The following is a 16,293-nucleotide window of genomic DNA, read 5'->3' as shown; positions in this document are numbered from 1 at the left end:
GGAGTGCTGAGTCCGAGGAGGTGATCAAGCACAGATACAGATGCTCATGAAGCCTAGGTCTACCCGAAGGGAAAGGTGTGTAACTGCGAACCCTCACGCCCAGTGTGCTCCAGTCTAAGAGAATCCATCTTTCACTCTTGGGACCAAATCAATTTTTCATTTTTTATGCTTTTATTCCCCACCAATTTTCCTCTAGGGAGCTTTCCAGCCCCAACACCCTAGCAGAATCTGTCTGCTGCAGTTCTAGACATTTCCCTGGAGGAAAACAAAAGCCCTTGGGTTAGAAAGGGGTTTTCGCTTTTCCTCACTCCCTCTTGTAAATATGTGGCTACCCTCAGAGCATTTCAGGAAAATCTCAGAGAAGCTCCTGGTTCTGGCCCTCAGGCTCTGGTTGAGTGTTATAAGCCACGCAGGAGAAGGAGAGGTATTTTCCAGGCTGTATTTTGTTCCAGCCTGTGAGGGCTTTTTGTTTTAAAAGAAGTCTTTTGGAAGCATGTCAGTACTGATACTGTGGCAATGTTGATTGCGAAGTTTGACAGTTCCCATTTCAAGATGTGGGGAGCATATGATGTGCTTGTCCTCTGTCCAAACCCTCCCTAGTTTACATGGAGAAGGGCTAATATTTCAGCTAGAAAACATTAGCAGAAGGCAGAAATATGTCACCTAAAATATTGAGCTAGTCATAATGTGTTAAGTATTCTTGAGCTGGAGCTGGTTTTTCCTTCTATATGAAGAACTATCTTCTGCATGTGCTGTATATATGTGCATATAATGTATGATAAGTGATATATGTGTATATATATGAGAAATAGGACTTCCTAGCAGAATATAAAAATATAAAATACCAAGCCAGGCCTGGTGATGCCACCCTTTGATTCCAGCTCTTCAGAGGTGGGGCAGGATGACTGAGGGTTCACTAGGCCACGGAGGGAGACCCTGTCTCAGAAGAAACTAGGGGATAAAGCTTGATGATAGAATACATGCAAGGCCCTGGCCTCCATTTTCAGGACTCCAAAAATAATAAAATGATAATAATGGCATGAGAAAAATTCAGAAAACTTGAGGACAGAAATTATTGTTAATACATTAGAGAGGAAAATTAAGGTCTACTATAAACAATACCTGAGTTTCCAATAGGAAACAACAATGAAAAATCACCTCATAGCCTCCAGAATAGAGGAAAAATGGGGTGAACCAATGAGTTTGATTATGGTCACTTACAGGAGTGTGGGTGGGAGGCAATTTACAAGAGTATGGCTGACTGACCGGGTGCTACACCACAGACAAATGTCTCTTCCTCCCCTAGCAACCGGAAGCACACTGTCTTTTGAACCTGAAGTCACTCCCGTAAAAGCACCAACTGGAAATGGGTTTTGTAAGTCTGTTTGGTAGAACTTATTGAAACTAAATGTGTGCACACCCTGTAGTGCAGCGCTTCCAGGTGTAGGTATGAATACCCAACAGTAATATATCCACACTCACATGCTATGAACAGACGGGACATTCATAATGGTACTACTTGCAACAACTGCAAACGACACACACATTCAAGTTCAGTTGTGCTGTGTTCACGCAGCAGAAGTTTTTGCAAGAGTGAAGGCCTGTGAAACCTATATTTGTATAAACCTATGTATGAAGACATAATGTTTTCCCATAAGCCTATAGAATATACTTTTATTGTATATTGCATATATTTTTTTCAATTAAAAAATTATAGGCCTGATCTACTTACTCCTTGAGGTACCAATCCAGACAAGATGGCTAAAGCGGAACCCATTGAAACTGCAACCACTTCACAGTTCACCTCATGAACTCTATTTGCTTTGCTGGTAAAAATGAAAGATTTCTGTAGAACACACAGGTGTGAAAGATGAAAAAAAGCACCAAGTCTTTCCCATAACATCCCCAAGTCTTGGCCTTAAAATAGGGTGCACACTGGGTGACGCAGGAGCATGGTATGAAGAACCACCACTAAAAGCGAGCTTTGCTTGAGCAGAGCCAAAGCAGTGTGTTTGTGAAGCATGGTCTTCTGAAAGCAGCAGGTCTAAAAGCTGCAGAGTCAAAGACGCCACTTACGTGGAGCAGCAGCTACCAAATTCATTGCACCAGACATACTGTTAAATGAAAAATGTCAGACACACTGAGACCCTACTGTGTGAGTCCATCTACATAAAGTTCAAACCCAACAACAAAGATGGATTTCAGCTCAGCTTAGTGGACCACATATTCACTGGACATATAGTCTCTCCTAATTAAGAAGTGGGGGGTTGTGCATATGTATGTCAGTGTGATGTGTGTGAGTGGGGGTGCACATGCCCAAGCATGTTCACAGAGACGGGGGCAGGGAGGAGACACCAAGTGTCCTGCTCTAGTCATCTTTCTTCCTCCCCTGAGACAGGGTTTCTCATTGAACTGCTAGCCTGGCTGCCACCAAGCCCCGGCAATCTTCCTTCCCCACACTGTAGTGCCCGAGTTTCAGGAGAGTGTATGGTCATGCCTGGGAGCTGAACTCAGGTCTTCATGCTTGTCTAACAGGGGCTCTTGTGTGCTGAGTCATCCCCAGAAGAAAATTCAAAGTGAGATTGTGTGTGTGTTTAAAGGAAAATGTCCTGAACTTGCAATGACAGATAAGATAATATGGGTCAAGTTTCCCATTGAAAAATCAGATATTAAAATCATTTGAAAAACATTAATGAGAGCCAAGCATGGTGGCTCTCATTTAATCTCAGCACTCAGAAGGTAGAGGCAGGTCTGTGAGCTTGAGTCCGTCCTGGTCTACATAGTGAATTCCAGACCAGCCCAAACCAAAACAGTAATGAACTCATTAGATCAAAATGAAACCAAAATCCAAGAGACCTGAGCTTCACCATGAGTCCCAGACCAGACAGATACATATGGTGACCCTGTGCCAAAATAAAGTGCTGTCCAAGACCAGGCTCATCCAACAGGGTTGGTACATGTAGCTCAGTATGGCCTTAACCATGGCTATCTTCCTGCACTATTTTCTATAGTGCTGGGGTGACAGGCCAAAGGCTTCACTTTGAAGTTGGTAAGTGCTTCTGCCCATAGATATTGAGGTTTACTACCTTGAAGGAAGTTGCTAAAGGGCCAAGTTTTAGCTGTGCCTGTCTCCAGGGGTTAGGACAAAAACTCACAACACAGAGTTCACTGAAACTTGACAGGTGAACCTCGTGCCACTGTTCAAGGACAAATGTCTAACAGAGCCGGGACAATTAGTCTATGGAAAGATAAAACCCAAAGCTTGCCTGGAAACACACACAGAAACTGATTGTGGGGATTATCGACCTAAGGTTAGAAGCTAAAGCAGGGTAGCTTAGTCACATAGGGCAAGGGGAGATTTTGTAATCAAGTCACACAAAACCAACAGCAACCATGGAGGACTGACACAATATGGGATGTTCTATCTGGAGTTTCTGTTCACTCCAAGGCGTCAATAGAACAACCATGCAAACAGAGCCAGATAAAAGCTTTGCGACACATCTAGCTGCAATGGCCTTGCATCCAGAATGCCCAGGGCACTAGTGTACTAGACACATTAATAAGAAAAAGACAGAGACCCCAGAGGGAAAATGAGCTCAAGATTTGAGCAATTACTTCACAAAGAGGGCATCAAGTGTGTGTGTGCGTGTGTGTGTGTGCGTGTGTGTGTGTGTGTGTGTGTGTGTATAAAGGTGTTGTGGCTCATTAGCAATAGCGAAAATGAAAATTGCAATGAGATGTAGTCAGAGAAAATGAATTGCAATGAGATGCAGTCAGAGATCCATCAAATTGGTGAAAATGAACTAGACAATCCTGAGCATTGCCCAAGACTTAGAGTAAGGGGAAGCTCTTAGGCTACTCCTGGAACTTTGTATTGGTCTGGTCACTTTGAAACACGGCCTGCACTAGTTGGTGAGTAGAAGGCCAAGGGACATCTTCGCAAAGCAATGGGCTAAAGGAAGTAGCAAACCTAATGTCCCTCATGTATGTATGCAACTTACAGTGCTCTAGTATAGTGGGAATGATTATCAGGTGACCGCAGCAGCATGGTTGAACCCACACTGACGAGTGTAGAAATGAGGTGCTTTGACTTACATAAAGTTCATAACAGATAAAATTAAACTGTTCAGACATGCAGAGATGGTTCAACTCTAAAGAAAAGAAAGAAACAGTTATGTACTCTAGAAGTCAAAATAGCGCTTAATCCCGGTGAGGGATGAAGGAGATTGGTACTGTAAAGACTCTTATGTGAGTCAAGTTCTCCCTAAATTCATGTTGAAATCCCATTCCCCCAGGACCTTATAGAACCTGACCACATTTGGACTAAGTTAAAATAAGGTCATTAGAGTAGTCTCTAGTTCACCCTGACTGGTGTCACTAGGAAAAGACAAGAATGAAACAGAAACAGACCAACAAGACCATAGAGAACACAGGCAGAATATGGACATGTGTAAAGCAAGGGAAGAAGCCCCAGAAGAACCCAAATATACCTTTCTGCTTTAAACTTGGACTTTGGATTTCCAGAAATATGAGAGACTACATCTCTGTTGTTAAAATCGCCCAGTCTGGTATGGCACTTTATTGTAGCCAAAGAGGACTAATACAGGGTGTTGCAGAGAGATGCTTCCAATTTTGTATTTCTTAATGAGATGTTGAACACACACACCCATGCACACACACATACGCACACACAGTGTTTTCAGACACAGTCTCAGTCTGTAGCCCGTATATAACTTCAGACTCACAATCCTGCTGAAGCTCTTTCATGCAGAGATTCCAAGGTGTACAGCAGAAGTGTATGAGTTGGTAAAAAGGCAAAACAAAAAGATTGTGACTAAAGCCAGGCAGTGGTGATGCACACCTTTAATCCCAACATTTAGGAGGCAGAGGCAGGCAGATCTCTGAGTTTGAGGTCGGCCTGGTCTACAAAGTGAGTTCAAGAATAGTCAGGGCTTTACAAAGAAACACTGTCTCAAAGAGAGGAGGGAGGGAAGGAAGGAGGGGGGAGGAATACAGTCATAAAATCTCACTATCATGATTACCTAAACACTAGCTGAACAATAAAGACATGCCAAAATGGGTAGGGAAAAGCCCATGAGGCCTCGATCCTACACACACACACACACACACACACACACACACACACACACACACACACACACACACACACCACTATGAACAAATGAGGAAAGCTGGAATTGGAAGAAATAGTCTTTCCCAGGGAAGAGCACACCAATTGGTTTTCTAATACCAAGTGGTCATCTCTGAAAAACACATGTACAATTAACATTAAACAGACTGAGCAGGTTATGTTTAGGAATGTGTGTGTGTGTGTGTGTGTGTGTGTGTGTGTGTGTGTGTGTATGTAACAGCAATTAATGAAAAAGAGGCCATGGATTTGAAAGAGAACAAAGGTATATGGGAAGATTTGGAGGGAGGAAAAGGAAGAGAGAAATGTTGTAATTATATTAAAATCTCAAAAAGAAAAGAAAAGAGAGTGTGTCTTGGTCTAAGGAAGAAAAACAAGTTTGCAGTCAAATGCTAGGCAAATCTCTTTCTTTTGACTGCCAGGATTATAGGCATGGGCTACCATGCTCAGCTGATGTTTATTCTTCTGTAAGCAGGTTTATTGACACAGTGTTTCATGTATCAGGCAATTCATTTTTTCAAATGAACAGTTCGCGTATATATGTTTGCAACAGAAAAGCAGAAAGGGGATTATTTGGGAGGGGCAGGAACTAGCCAGGAGAAGGACACAAAAGTTAGCAGAGGGGGACAAATGTGAGCAAAGTACAATGATACATATGCATGAAAATGTTAAATGAGCAGATGTAGTGGCACACATCTTTAGTCCCAGAACTTAGGAGGTAGAGGCAGGGAAATTTCTGTGAGTTCAAGGCCTGCATAGTCTACATAGTGAATTCCAGGACAACTAGAGATACAGTGTAAGACCATGTCTCAAAACAACATCAACAAACGGTTGTAATGAAACTCATCACTTTTATGCTAATTAAAATTAATAAAAAGATTTAAAATTATGCAATTCATAGTGAATTTATAGTGAATGTAGATTTATACAGACAAATTGACCATAGTTTCATTACCTTAGAAAGAGACCCATTAACTTTTAGTTGTAAACTCTTGGCCCCTAATTTCTTGGGCCTGTGGCAGCTATGAACTGACTTTCTCTCCTCTCCCTCCAGACCTGTTACAGACATTACATAAACGGAAGCACATGGTGTGTAGATTGTAAGGGCTTTGCTTTGACTTAGTGTATATACTGTGTTCAAGGATCATTCACGCTGTAGGATGTCTCAGAATTGCTTTTTCCCCTGTTGTGGGATAATCTTTTTGAACACTTTGAAGATGTGTCTTTGCCAGAGCACCTTCTGATTGGTTTCATGAAGAGCTGAATGGTCAATAGCTAGGCAGGAAGACTTTAGATGGGACTTCTGGTCAGAGAGAAAGGAGGAAGGGGGCATGACAGAGACACCAGAGGACACAGAGAGGAAACAAGAGGTGCAAGATGGAAGAGAGGTAAAAAGCCATGAGGCAAATCATAGATTAATATAAATGGGTTAATTTAAATGATAAGAACTAGTGGGACAAGCCTATGCTAATTGCCAAGCTTTCATAATTAATACTAAGTCTCCATGTCATTTTTCTGAGCTGGTGGCCCAAAGAAAAATCCATCTACATTCCCCCTTTTTGTTGCTGCTGTTATTATTTTGTTTGTTGATTTTGAAACAGGGTTTCTCTATGTAACCCTGGTTGTCCTGGAACTCGTTCTGTAGACCAGGCTTTCCTTGAACTCAAAGATCTAACTGCCTGCCTCTGACTCCCCAGTGCAGAGATTAAAGACCCGTGGCACCACCACCATCCCTTTTAACACATAGTCTAACTCCATAACCCCAACTGGCCTCAAATTTCCAGCAAATCTCGCCTCAGCTTCCAAAGAGCTCAGATTAGAGACATGCACGGCCATGTCTGGCTCCCCCATTCCTATGGATGGCAGAGTGTATTGTGTTTACCTATCCATCAATTGCTGGGCATTCAACACTGTTCTGAGCGCTCAAATACAAGTGTGCACTTCTCCACTGTCCTAGATGCATGCTTAGAAGCAGAGCCACTGGTGATGTGGTAATTGTGTTTGACTTCCTGGGGAGCCACCAAACTGTTTCCCCAGCAGCTATACTGCTTCTCACGAGCAGGGTAGAATGGATTCAGTTGCTTCGAATTCTTGTCAACTGTTGTTATCCTCTGCTTTAGAAATATTTCAACCATCGTAGTGAGAAGATGGCATTTCCCTGTTGTTTGGATTTATCACACTTGATGGCATAGAGACTCTTATTGATAATGACTATCACCTCAGTTTCTTTAGGTGAGGAAGCCGGGGCTCAGAGAGGTTGAGTAGTTAATCTCATACCACCCAGCCTGGACGTCTCTATCTCTCTAATAAACCTGCTGCCTATGCTAAAGGTGGGACCTTCTCAGCAGATGATTTGAAGCTGGAGAACAATGCCAGAGCATCCTCTGAACAGAAAAGTCTGTCTAGGCTCTTTGGATCAAGCACCTGCCACTTGGGCGTTTGTCATGACCCCTGAGAAGGGCCTTCTGACTTGTCTAGTTTCTGTTGCTGTCACTGACAGTTCCATGGCATCACTGTGCAGCACATGCTTCTGTCACTAGCCTACTGTGGGGGACTCTGGGTTTTCAAATACCCAACTCTTTGACACATCTCAGCTCAGCAGTAGGTAAAAATCCCTGTATGTCAACACTAGCAGCATCCTATGAGAACGGCAGGTCCAACCTCTTCTGGTTCATGGAGGAAACTGACATGGGACTGATTGAGAGTGTTCTGAGGCTTCTCAGAATTCTTGATATGACACTGGGGACAGAGCTGATCTCCTCCTGTTTGTACACATGTCTCGCTTGGCTCTTTTCATGCAAGGGAGCATGCGCCAAGGGCTAGGCTGATGGGGAAGGGCAGAGGCCCACTGTCAGGGCTCAGGAAAGCAGGAGGTCTGAACATTGTGGGCAGCAGGCAGGTGGGGTGTTGGTGAGTGATCAAGTCGAATCTGCCAAAAGCTAGATTTGACCGTCCCAGTGGAGGTGTCCCCAACCTAGTGGAGCAAGATTGTCTGTCCTAGTGACAGGTTAACCAAAGCACTTGAGAAAGGTAAAGATAAAGCGGATTTCTCTTCTCCAAACTTTGCCCTTTGAGAGGCAGCTGCAAAGTCCTGGCTCACCCCAGAGGAGCTCTGGGGGAGGAAAAGCATGACAGATCTTTTCATATGGAGGCTTAAAAGCTTGACCTTCACCCAGTCCTCTTGTTTCCACACACTGAAGTCCTTCGCTGGGCCAATGGAGTGTAAATCTGGGATCTGGAGGTCCCTGTGCTGTTATGCACGTCCTGCCCAGATGGCTCGAGATAATCAGCAAGCTTCAGGTCATAGTCCCACTTAGGTCATCCCACCTGGTAGAATGTCAGTGTTGCAAAAAGAAAGAAACCTCTGCAAAGCTGCATCCTTTGGAAGTGCCGGCTGGGCTGAGGCAGCTCCCTGGGCTGGGAGACAGAGTCTTGGTTGTGTCTTCAGTGATGCACGGCTTCATTGTATTAGTACCGGCCCATGCTTCCTGAGCCTCAGGTCCTTATTTGTAAATATAAACATGAATCAGGCTGCAACTCACAAGATAGCCCAGGCTGCCTTCAAACTTGCAGCAATCCTGTCTCAGACTCCTGAGAGCTGCTATGACACCATGCCTAGCTTAGATGGTGATTTTTTTTTATTAAAAACAGACTTCCATGTTCCTTAAAAAATATAGCTAATTTCAAAACATGTTTATATGAAGGTAAGTATTTTCCTTGTTTACTTTTCTTCTGACTACTCACTTAATTGAAAATTTTCAGGAAATTGACATGTTTTCCATTTTATATCATTTTCTAGACAATCTAGGAATACGCATGCTACAAATTAAATATATTTATGTGATAGAAATAGATACCTCCATTAGCAGTTGAAAATATTGTCACTGTCTCTTGCAGAAGCAGGGTCAATGCAAACTAAAACTCTCTCCAGTTTTACTATGCATCTATTGTTTCTTTGTTTGTTTGTTAGTTGGTTTTTTTTTGAGACAGGGTCTCTCTGTGTAGCTCTGGCTGTTCTGTAACCCACTCTATAGACTGGGCTGGCCTTGAACTCACAGAGATATGCCTGCCTCTGCCTCCTAAGTACTGGGATTAAAGGTGTGCCACCATTCCCTGACTTTTGTATGTTTTTGAAACTGAGTCTTACTCTGTAGGCCAGGTTGGCTTGAAACTCTGTATATAGCTCACAGTAACCTCAAACTAGAATGGTCCTTTTTGTTTATTCTAGCTTGACATTGCTGCTCAAAGAAACAGTGAATGTTCCTTTCTCTTTGTCTCTGGATGGGCTTTGTGACTTGCTTTGGTTGGTAGACTGCTCAGGTAGTGATTTGGGGTGACTTGTGAGATTAGATAAAGCAGCCCTGCAGTTTCTGTCTCTGGCTTCTTCAGCTTCAAGACCACTATGTTGTGTGGACAGCCAGTCCCAGATGGTGAGAAGTGCTCAGCAAAGGGCTCGCTGCACAGGCTGAGCTGCACTGAGTCTGTCTTTATACTCCAAAGACAAGGTTGCCTTGGCCTAGCTCCTACGAGATAGCCTGTGATGCTTTAGGATAGCTTGCCTGATACGAATGCCTGCCTGAGAGAGCATTTCTATCAGTCCAGGACTCTGCATTGCTGTATCAGTTGACTGGCAGGGGCTGAGATCACTTGTCATGGGGGTGTTGCATGCCTACAAGATTCACACACACACTGACACATATACACACTTACATGCATATGCACCATACACACACACATTCACTACATGCACACACACACACACACACATATGCACACACATATGTACATGCACTACACACAATAAAAAACCTGGATGCCAAGGCTCAGATGAGTTTCTCCAGTTACCCAAACATGTAATGTATTGCCACAAATTATTGCTGGGAGAAGAAACGTATCCCTGAAACTGCACTGTGAGGGACACCTGGAAACTTGGGAACAGCTTCTCTTGAACTTTGTCCCATGGGCTTTTTCCCTTTCCTGATTTTGAGCAGCACCCTTTCCCTAACTTAATGCCTAAGCACAAAGATAACTTCTCCAAGCTCTGTGTGTCTTTCCAGTGAGTCATCACGCCTCGGGCTGCTTTGGAGACACCTGTCACTAAAGCGGAGAGAGGAACTGAAGAGTGTGGGCCAGCAGCCAGCATTAACTGGCACATGCCCCAGTGAGAACATCTGGGGCCCTTCAGCCCTAGTTGAGCTACTGAATGTCTGCAACTGTATGAATAAGTCCAGGAAAGGCCAACAGAAGGATTCTTAGGCAATGTGGGAAATTGTGAGATATATTATTTTTCATTTTTTAAAAATCTTGAAATCAGTTCTTACTATATAAACTAGGCTGACCTGAAACTTCTGATCCTACTGTCTCAGTCTCCCCCTTGTTGAGAGTACAGATGTATACCACCAATCATGGTAATTATATCAATGTTATTTTAAGGCACTAAGATTTGTGGTATCTCGTTCACTTTTATAGGAGCTTTTAAAGAAATTATCTCATATCCATATACTGGAGTGGTGCCATTAAAATTCTGATGCAGATTCTATACACAGCAACTTTGTTTATTACAGATTTCAAGTAACAAAATGTTGTCAACAAATAAGTAGAAATGGTATTAGTTTTCAAAGTATTTAATATGTATCTATTCATATTTGTGCACATTTATGTATATAACCAGGAGAAATGGTAATTACCCGTTTCTGTTGTTTGTGTGACTCAGCCAGTACACACTGATATGGTCCTGACTGGAAGGCTCCATAGCCTTTCTGTTTTAATAGCTATGGATTTCTTTTTGTTCACACCTATTTTTGTTTGTGTCAATGGAGATGGAACTTGGGGTTTTGTATATGCCAGGCAAGTGCTATACTACTGAGTCACTGTCTCTATTTTCTAAATCCTATGAATAAATATTGAATATTTATTCTTTGTTGCATTACTAGAGAAAGGGAAAGTAATTATTACATCAAGTACTAAATAAACTTGGGAAACAGTGGTGAGTGGTGACAAAATATGAAGTGGAAGGAGAAAGGCTGATGCGGGCAGGCAGTTCTGAGCCCCCGTTCACCTGGAATTCAGCCAAACTTGTGGGAACAAGTCCCCAGAGTTGAACAAGGCTTCTAGAGCCGGAGGCCCAGGCTTTGGGTGGCAGCTGCTTTGGGCCTGCTTATCCAGAGTTCTGTTAATCATTATTTCTTATTTTTTTTTTAAGATTTCATCCTTTATTTTAACAATGGTTTTACTTTTTTTTCAAAGTTTATTAAATTATAAAAGTTTCCATTTCCGCCCCTCCTTTCAACACCCTCCCATTCCCCCCACTCCCTCTCCTCCTCCCTCTCCATCCCTAAGAGCAGTCAGGGTTTCCTGCCCTGTGGGAAGTTCAAGTTCCTCCCCGCTCCCTCCAGGTCCAGGAAGGTGAGTATCCAAACAGACTGGATCCCAAAAATCCAGTATATGCAGAGGAAACAAGCCCCAGTGTCATTGTCAATGGCTTTTCAGAAAGACTCCGGACCAGCCACATTCAGAGAATCTGGTTGGATCACGTGCTCGTTCAGTCCCAGTCCAACTGGCCTTGGTGAACTCTCCTTAGATCAGTCCCCTTGTATCAGTGGGTGATCACACCCCTCGCGGTCCTGATTTCCTTTTTCATGTTCTTCCTCCTTCTGCTCCTCATTTGGACCTTGGGGGGCTCAGTCCGGTGCTCCAATATGGGTCTCCGTCTGTATCGCCATCCATTGTCGGATGAAGGTTCCCTCTGGTCTTGCCTTCTTTGCTCACGTTCTCTGGAAACAACCTAGGTGCCCCTCAATAGAAGAATGGTTAAAGAAGGTGTGGAACATATATACATTAGAGTTTTACTCAGCGGTAAAAAACAATGACATCTTGAATTTTGCATGCAAATGGATGGACATAGAAAACGCTTTACTGAGTGAGGTAAGCCAGACCCCAAAAGAGGAATATGGTATGTATTCACTCATAAGTGGATTCTAGCCATAATTAAAGGTCTTTGAGCCTATTATTCGTGATCCTAGAGAAGCTAAATAAGAAGGTGAACCTGAAGAAAATCATGTAGTTATCCTCCTGAAGACTGGAAATAGACAAGAGGGCCAGAACCTTCATCTGGCGATGGATGGAGATAGAGATAGAGACCCACATTGGAACACTGGACTTAACTCCCTAGGTCTAATCATTATTTCTTATCAGTCACCAATTTCCCTCCAGGGACCTCGAGCATCTTCAAGCAAGGGAGCAGACTTGATAGCTGCTTTATCCTGTCTTGCCCTACCTTACCAGAGGCTAGAAAAATGTAGGAGACAGCTAGGCCCTGGGGCTTAACTGTTTCATGGAATCTACTGCTCAGATGACTGACATCTTAGAGCTGGAGAGGAATTAGAGCATCTATTTAGGAGCAGGTGAGGGGTGACTTAGTTCTGGAGGGAGCCTTGGTAACCAACTAGTGTCAACTGTGTCGGAGTCAGGACTCCAGCAACCGGTAGACCTTTCTGCTTATGCTACCAAGGGTCACCAGCCTCTGTCTGTTGTCCCTCCAGCCTCACAATGAGATGAGCCCCTGTTTTCACAGACTTCTATCCCAGGTACCAAAGAGCAATAGAAAACTCATGCTTACTTGATGTGGTTAGTTTTGTATGACAATTTGATTGGGCCACAAGAAGCTCAGATCTGACCAAACATGAGTTCTGGAAGTCCATGAGGGGGATGTCTGGATAAACTTAGCAATTATACTGGGTAATATTAATGGTCAACCTGAAATTAAATCTCCAAGGGACAAACCTCTGATCATATCTGTGAGGGAACTAGACTGGGCAAATTGAGGTGGGACGATGTACCCTCAATGTGGGTGGCATCATTACGTAGGCTGGGGTCCTGGACCCCAAGGAGGAAGTGGGCTGAGTATCAACATTCGACTGTGTGTCTCCTGTGTGGGTGACATGTGACCAGCCTAGCAACCTTCCAGCAATGACTTCTCCACGTTGTTCCACTGCAAACCAAAACCAAGAATTGCCAGATAGCTCCTGTCACAGCAACAAGCAAATCAGCTAGCTAAAGTAATGGAATTTCGACTATTTGAGTTTTAAAGCAGTTTCTGCTTCCCCAATATGGGATTGAGCTTAGACCTCACATGTTAGGCAAGAGGGCACTGGGACTGAGTGCCATCCCCGGACCTCTTTTTACTTTTTATTTTGAGGCAGAGTATCATTAGATGTCCAGACTAGCCTGAAACTCACTTTGTAGCCTAATCATCTCTCTCTCTCTCTCTCTCTCTCTCTCTCTCTCTCTCTCTCTCTCTCTCTCTGTCTGTCTGTCTTTGAAACCCCTTCCTCCCTGCCTTCCTCTTTCTTTCAATATTTGCTTCATCATATTACTTAGTAGGTTTTGAACTCCTGAACTCAAGTAATCATTCTACCCCATTCTCTCTAGTATCTGGTACTATAGATGTGTGCCACTGTAAGTGACTGCACTTTATTCTTTTTTTAAAAAAAGATTTATTTATTTATTATGTACACAGTGGTCAGTCTCCATGTATGCCTGCAGGCCAGAAGAGGGCACCAGATCTCATTACAGATGGTTGTGAGCCACCATGTGGTTGCTGGGAATTGAACTCAGGACCTCCAGAAGAGCAGTCAGTGCTCTTAACCTCTGAGCCATCTCTCCAGCCCCCTGTACTTTATTCTTTTAAGATGGTACATTGTAGCACATTCTGAAAATATCACAACATTTCTTTCACCATTTCCCCCAACATAAACATTTATATTGTTTTTATCTTTCTGTTTATAAACACTGCAGTGGTAGTTTTCTATATCTTAACTTGCACACTAAAAAATGATTTTCTTCTCTTTATTTCATGAAAGAATATTGTGACTTTATTGTTTTTATAAAGTAGGTATGGTATATTATGGAACTGGAAGCAATTTAAGAATTTTTAAAAAAATTACCCAACAAAGAGAATTATAATCAATGAAGAAACAAATCACTATCAATTTTATTACCCAGAATAAAACAAATACAGTTAACATCTGGTAATAATAGTCCAACTGACATGGCTTGGATATTTATTGCTTAAAAGTTTATATTGATACTTAATTCTCAATGCCACAGTATCGTGTGATGTAGCCTTTGCAAGGTGCTAGGATCACTAGGGCTACTATAGGCCCTAGATTGGAGTTCACCCCTTTTCGCTCTGCTGGCTTCTATCATATGAGGAAAGAGAAGGCCTTTTCCAGAAACCAAATTCTTGGACTTCTCAGATTCTAGAGAGATGAGAGGTAAATTTCTGTTCTTCATAAATTACACAGTCTCAGGTATTGTGTTATGGCAGCGTGAAACACACTAAGACATTACCTTAGTTAGGTTATTAATTGTTGTTGATAAAACACCATGAGAGAAAGCAAGTTGAGGAGAAAAAGGTTTATTTGGCTTATACTTCCACATTGTAGTCCATCACTGAAGGAAGTCAGGATGGGAATTAACACAGGAGGCAGGAACCTGGAGGCAGGAGCTGATGCAGAGGCCATGAAGGGGTGCTACTTACTGGTTTGGCCCACATGACTTGCTTAGCCTACTTTTTTATACAACCCAGGACCATCAGTTTAGGGATGACACCACCCACAATGGGCTGGGCCCTTCCACATCAATCGCCAATAAAAAAATGATCCAGAGTCTTGATTACAGGTCAATCTCATGGAGGCCTTTTCTCAGTTCAGAGTCCCTCTTCTCAGAAATCTATAGCTCGTGTCAGTTGACATAAAAACTAGCCAGGACAGACATCAGCCATTTCTTACACATATGCTTTCTCTGTCTTTGATTTCTTTTTCCTTGTAACATATATGAAGAAATTATTTTTTATATTTTTGAATATATATTTTATTTATTTTATAACCCAACTGCTGTTTCCCCTTCTTTCTCTCCTCTCAGTTCCTCTCGCATCTCCCCTCTGCCCCATCCCTCCTACTTCCCCTCAGTTTCTATTTAGAAGAGGTCAGGTGTTGACTGAGGTTTCTGTCCCACCATTCAGTCCCAAAGAAATACACAGAGGCTTACATTAATTATAAACTGGTTGGCCTGTTAGCTCAGGCTTCTTATTAACTCTCACAACTTATATTAGCCCATAATTCTTGTCTATGTTAGCCACGTGGCTTGGTACCTTTTTTGGAGAGGCAATCACATCTTGCTTCCTCCGCATCTGGATGACAACTGCAGACTGAGCTTTCCTCTTCCCAGAATTCTTCTGTTCTCATTGTCCTGCCTCTACTTCCTGTCTGGTTGCCCCGCCTATACTTCCATTGGCTACTGACCAATCAGTGTTTATTTAAAATACAATTGAGAGGGTACAGACCACTGTCCCACAGCAGTCAGGCCTCCCGTGAATATCAACCCCTTCAACTTGATGAGGAAAACTATCAATGGACTTCCTTTTAAGTTTTCTTGTTCCCCACCTTCCAGTTTGAGTTGGTTTTATTTGCTTGCCTTTGCCAGTACCTATGATGCATTCTGCTTAGCAGTGGTATCGTTCTTCCAATCAGTCATGTCTATAGTTAGTTTTACATTTTAATGGTTTCAGTTTTCACTATTATCTGTTTAAGAGTTCTGATCTTTCCTTTGATCGGCAATTTTTTTTCTTACCCAGAAATAATTTTTTTTATGTTTATTAAATTATAAAAGTTTCCATTTCTGCCCCTCCTCCCAACACCCTCCCACTTCCCCCACTCCCTCTCCTCCTCCCTCTCCATCCCTAAGAGTAGTATGAGATTGCTCTGTGATTAAGAGCACTGGTTGTTCTTTCAGAGAATCTGAGTTCAATTCCCAGCACCCACATGGTGGCTCACAACTGTCTATGACTCTAGAGCCAGGAGACTCATTGCCCTTTTCTGACTTCTGTGGGCACCAAACATACACATGGTTCACAGACACACATGTAGGCAAAATACCCATAAAATAGACATTAAAAAACTATTAGCTACTGGGGCTCAAGAGATGGCACAACAGCTAAGAACACTTGCTGGGTCTGGGTGTGCTGGTACACATGTCTTATTCCAGCACTCAGGAAGCAGAGACAGCTGTATCTCTGTGAGTTCACAGCTAGCCTAGCCTTCATAGAGAGTTACAGGTCAGCCAGACCTGTATAGGGAGACCCT

Source organism: Myodes glareolus, chromosome X (genome assembly GCF_982192425.1).
Source record: "Myodes glareolus chromosome X, mMyoGla1.1, whole genome shotgun sequence".
NCBI classification, from domain to species: Eukaryota; Metazoa; Chordata; class Mammalia; order Rodentia; family Cricetidae; genus Myodes; species Myodes glareolus.
The sequence above is the reverse complement of the archived record's forward strand: the minus strand, read 5'-3'. Positions refer to the sequence as shown.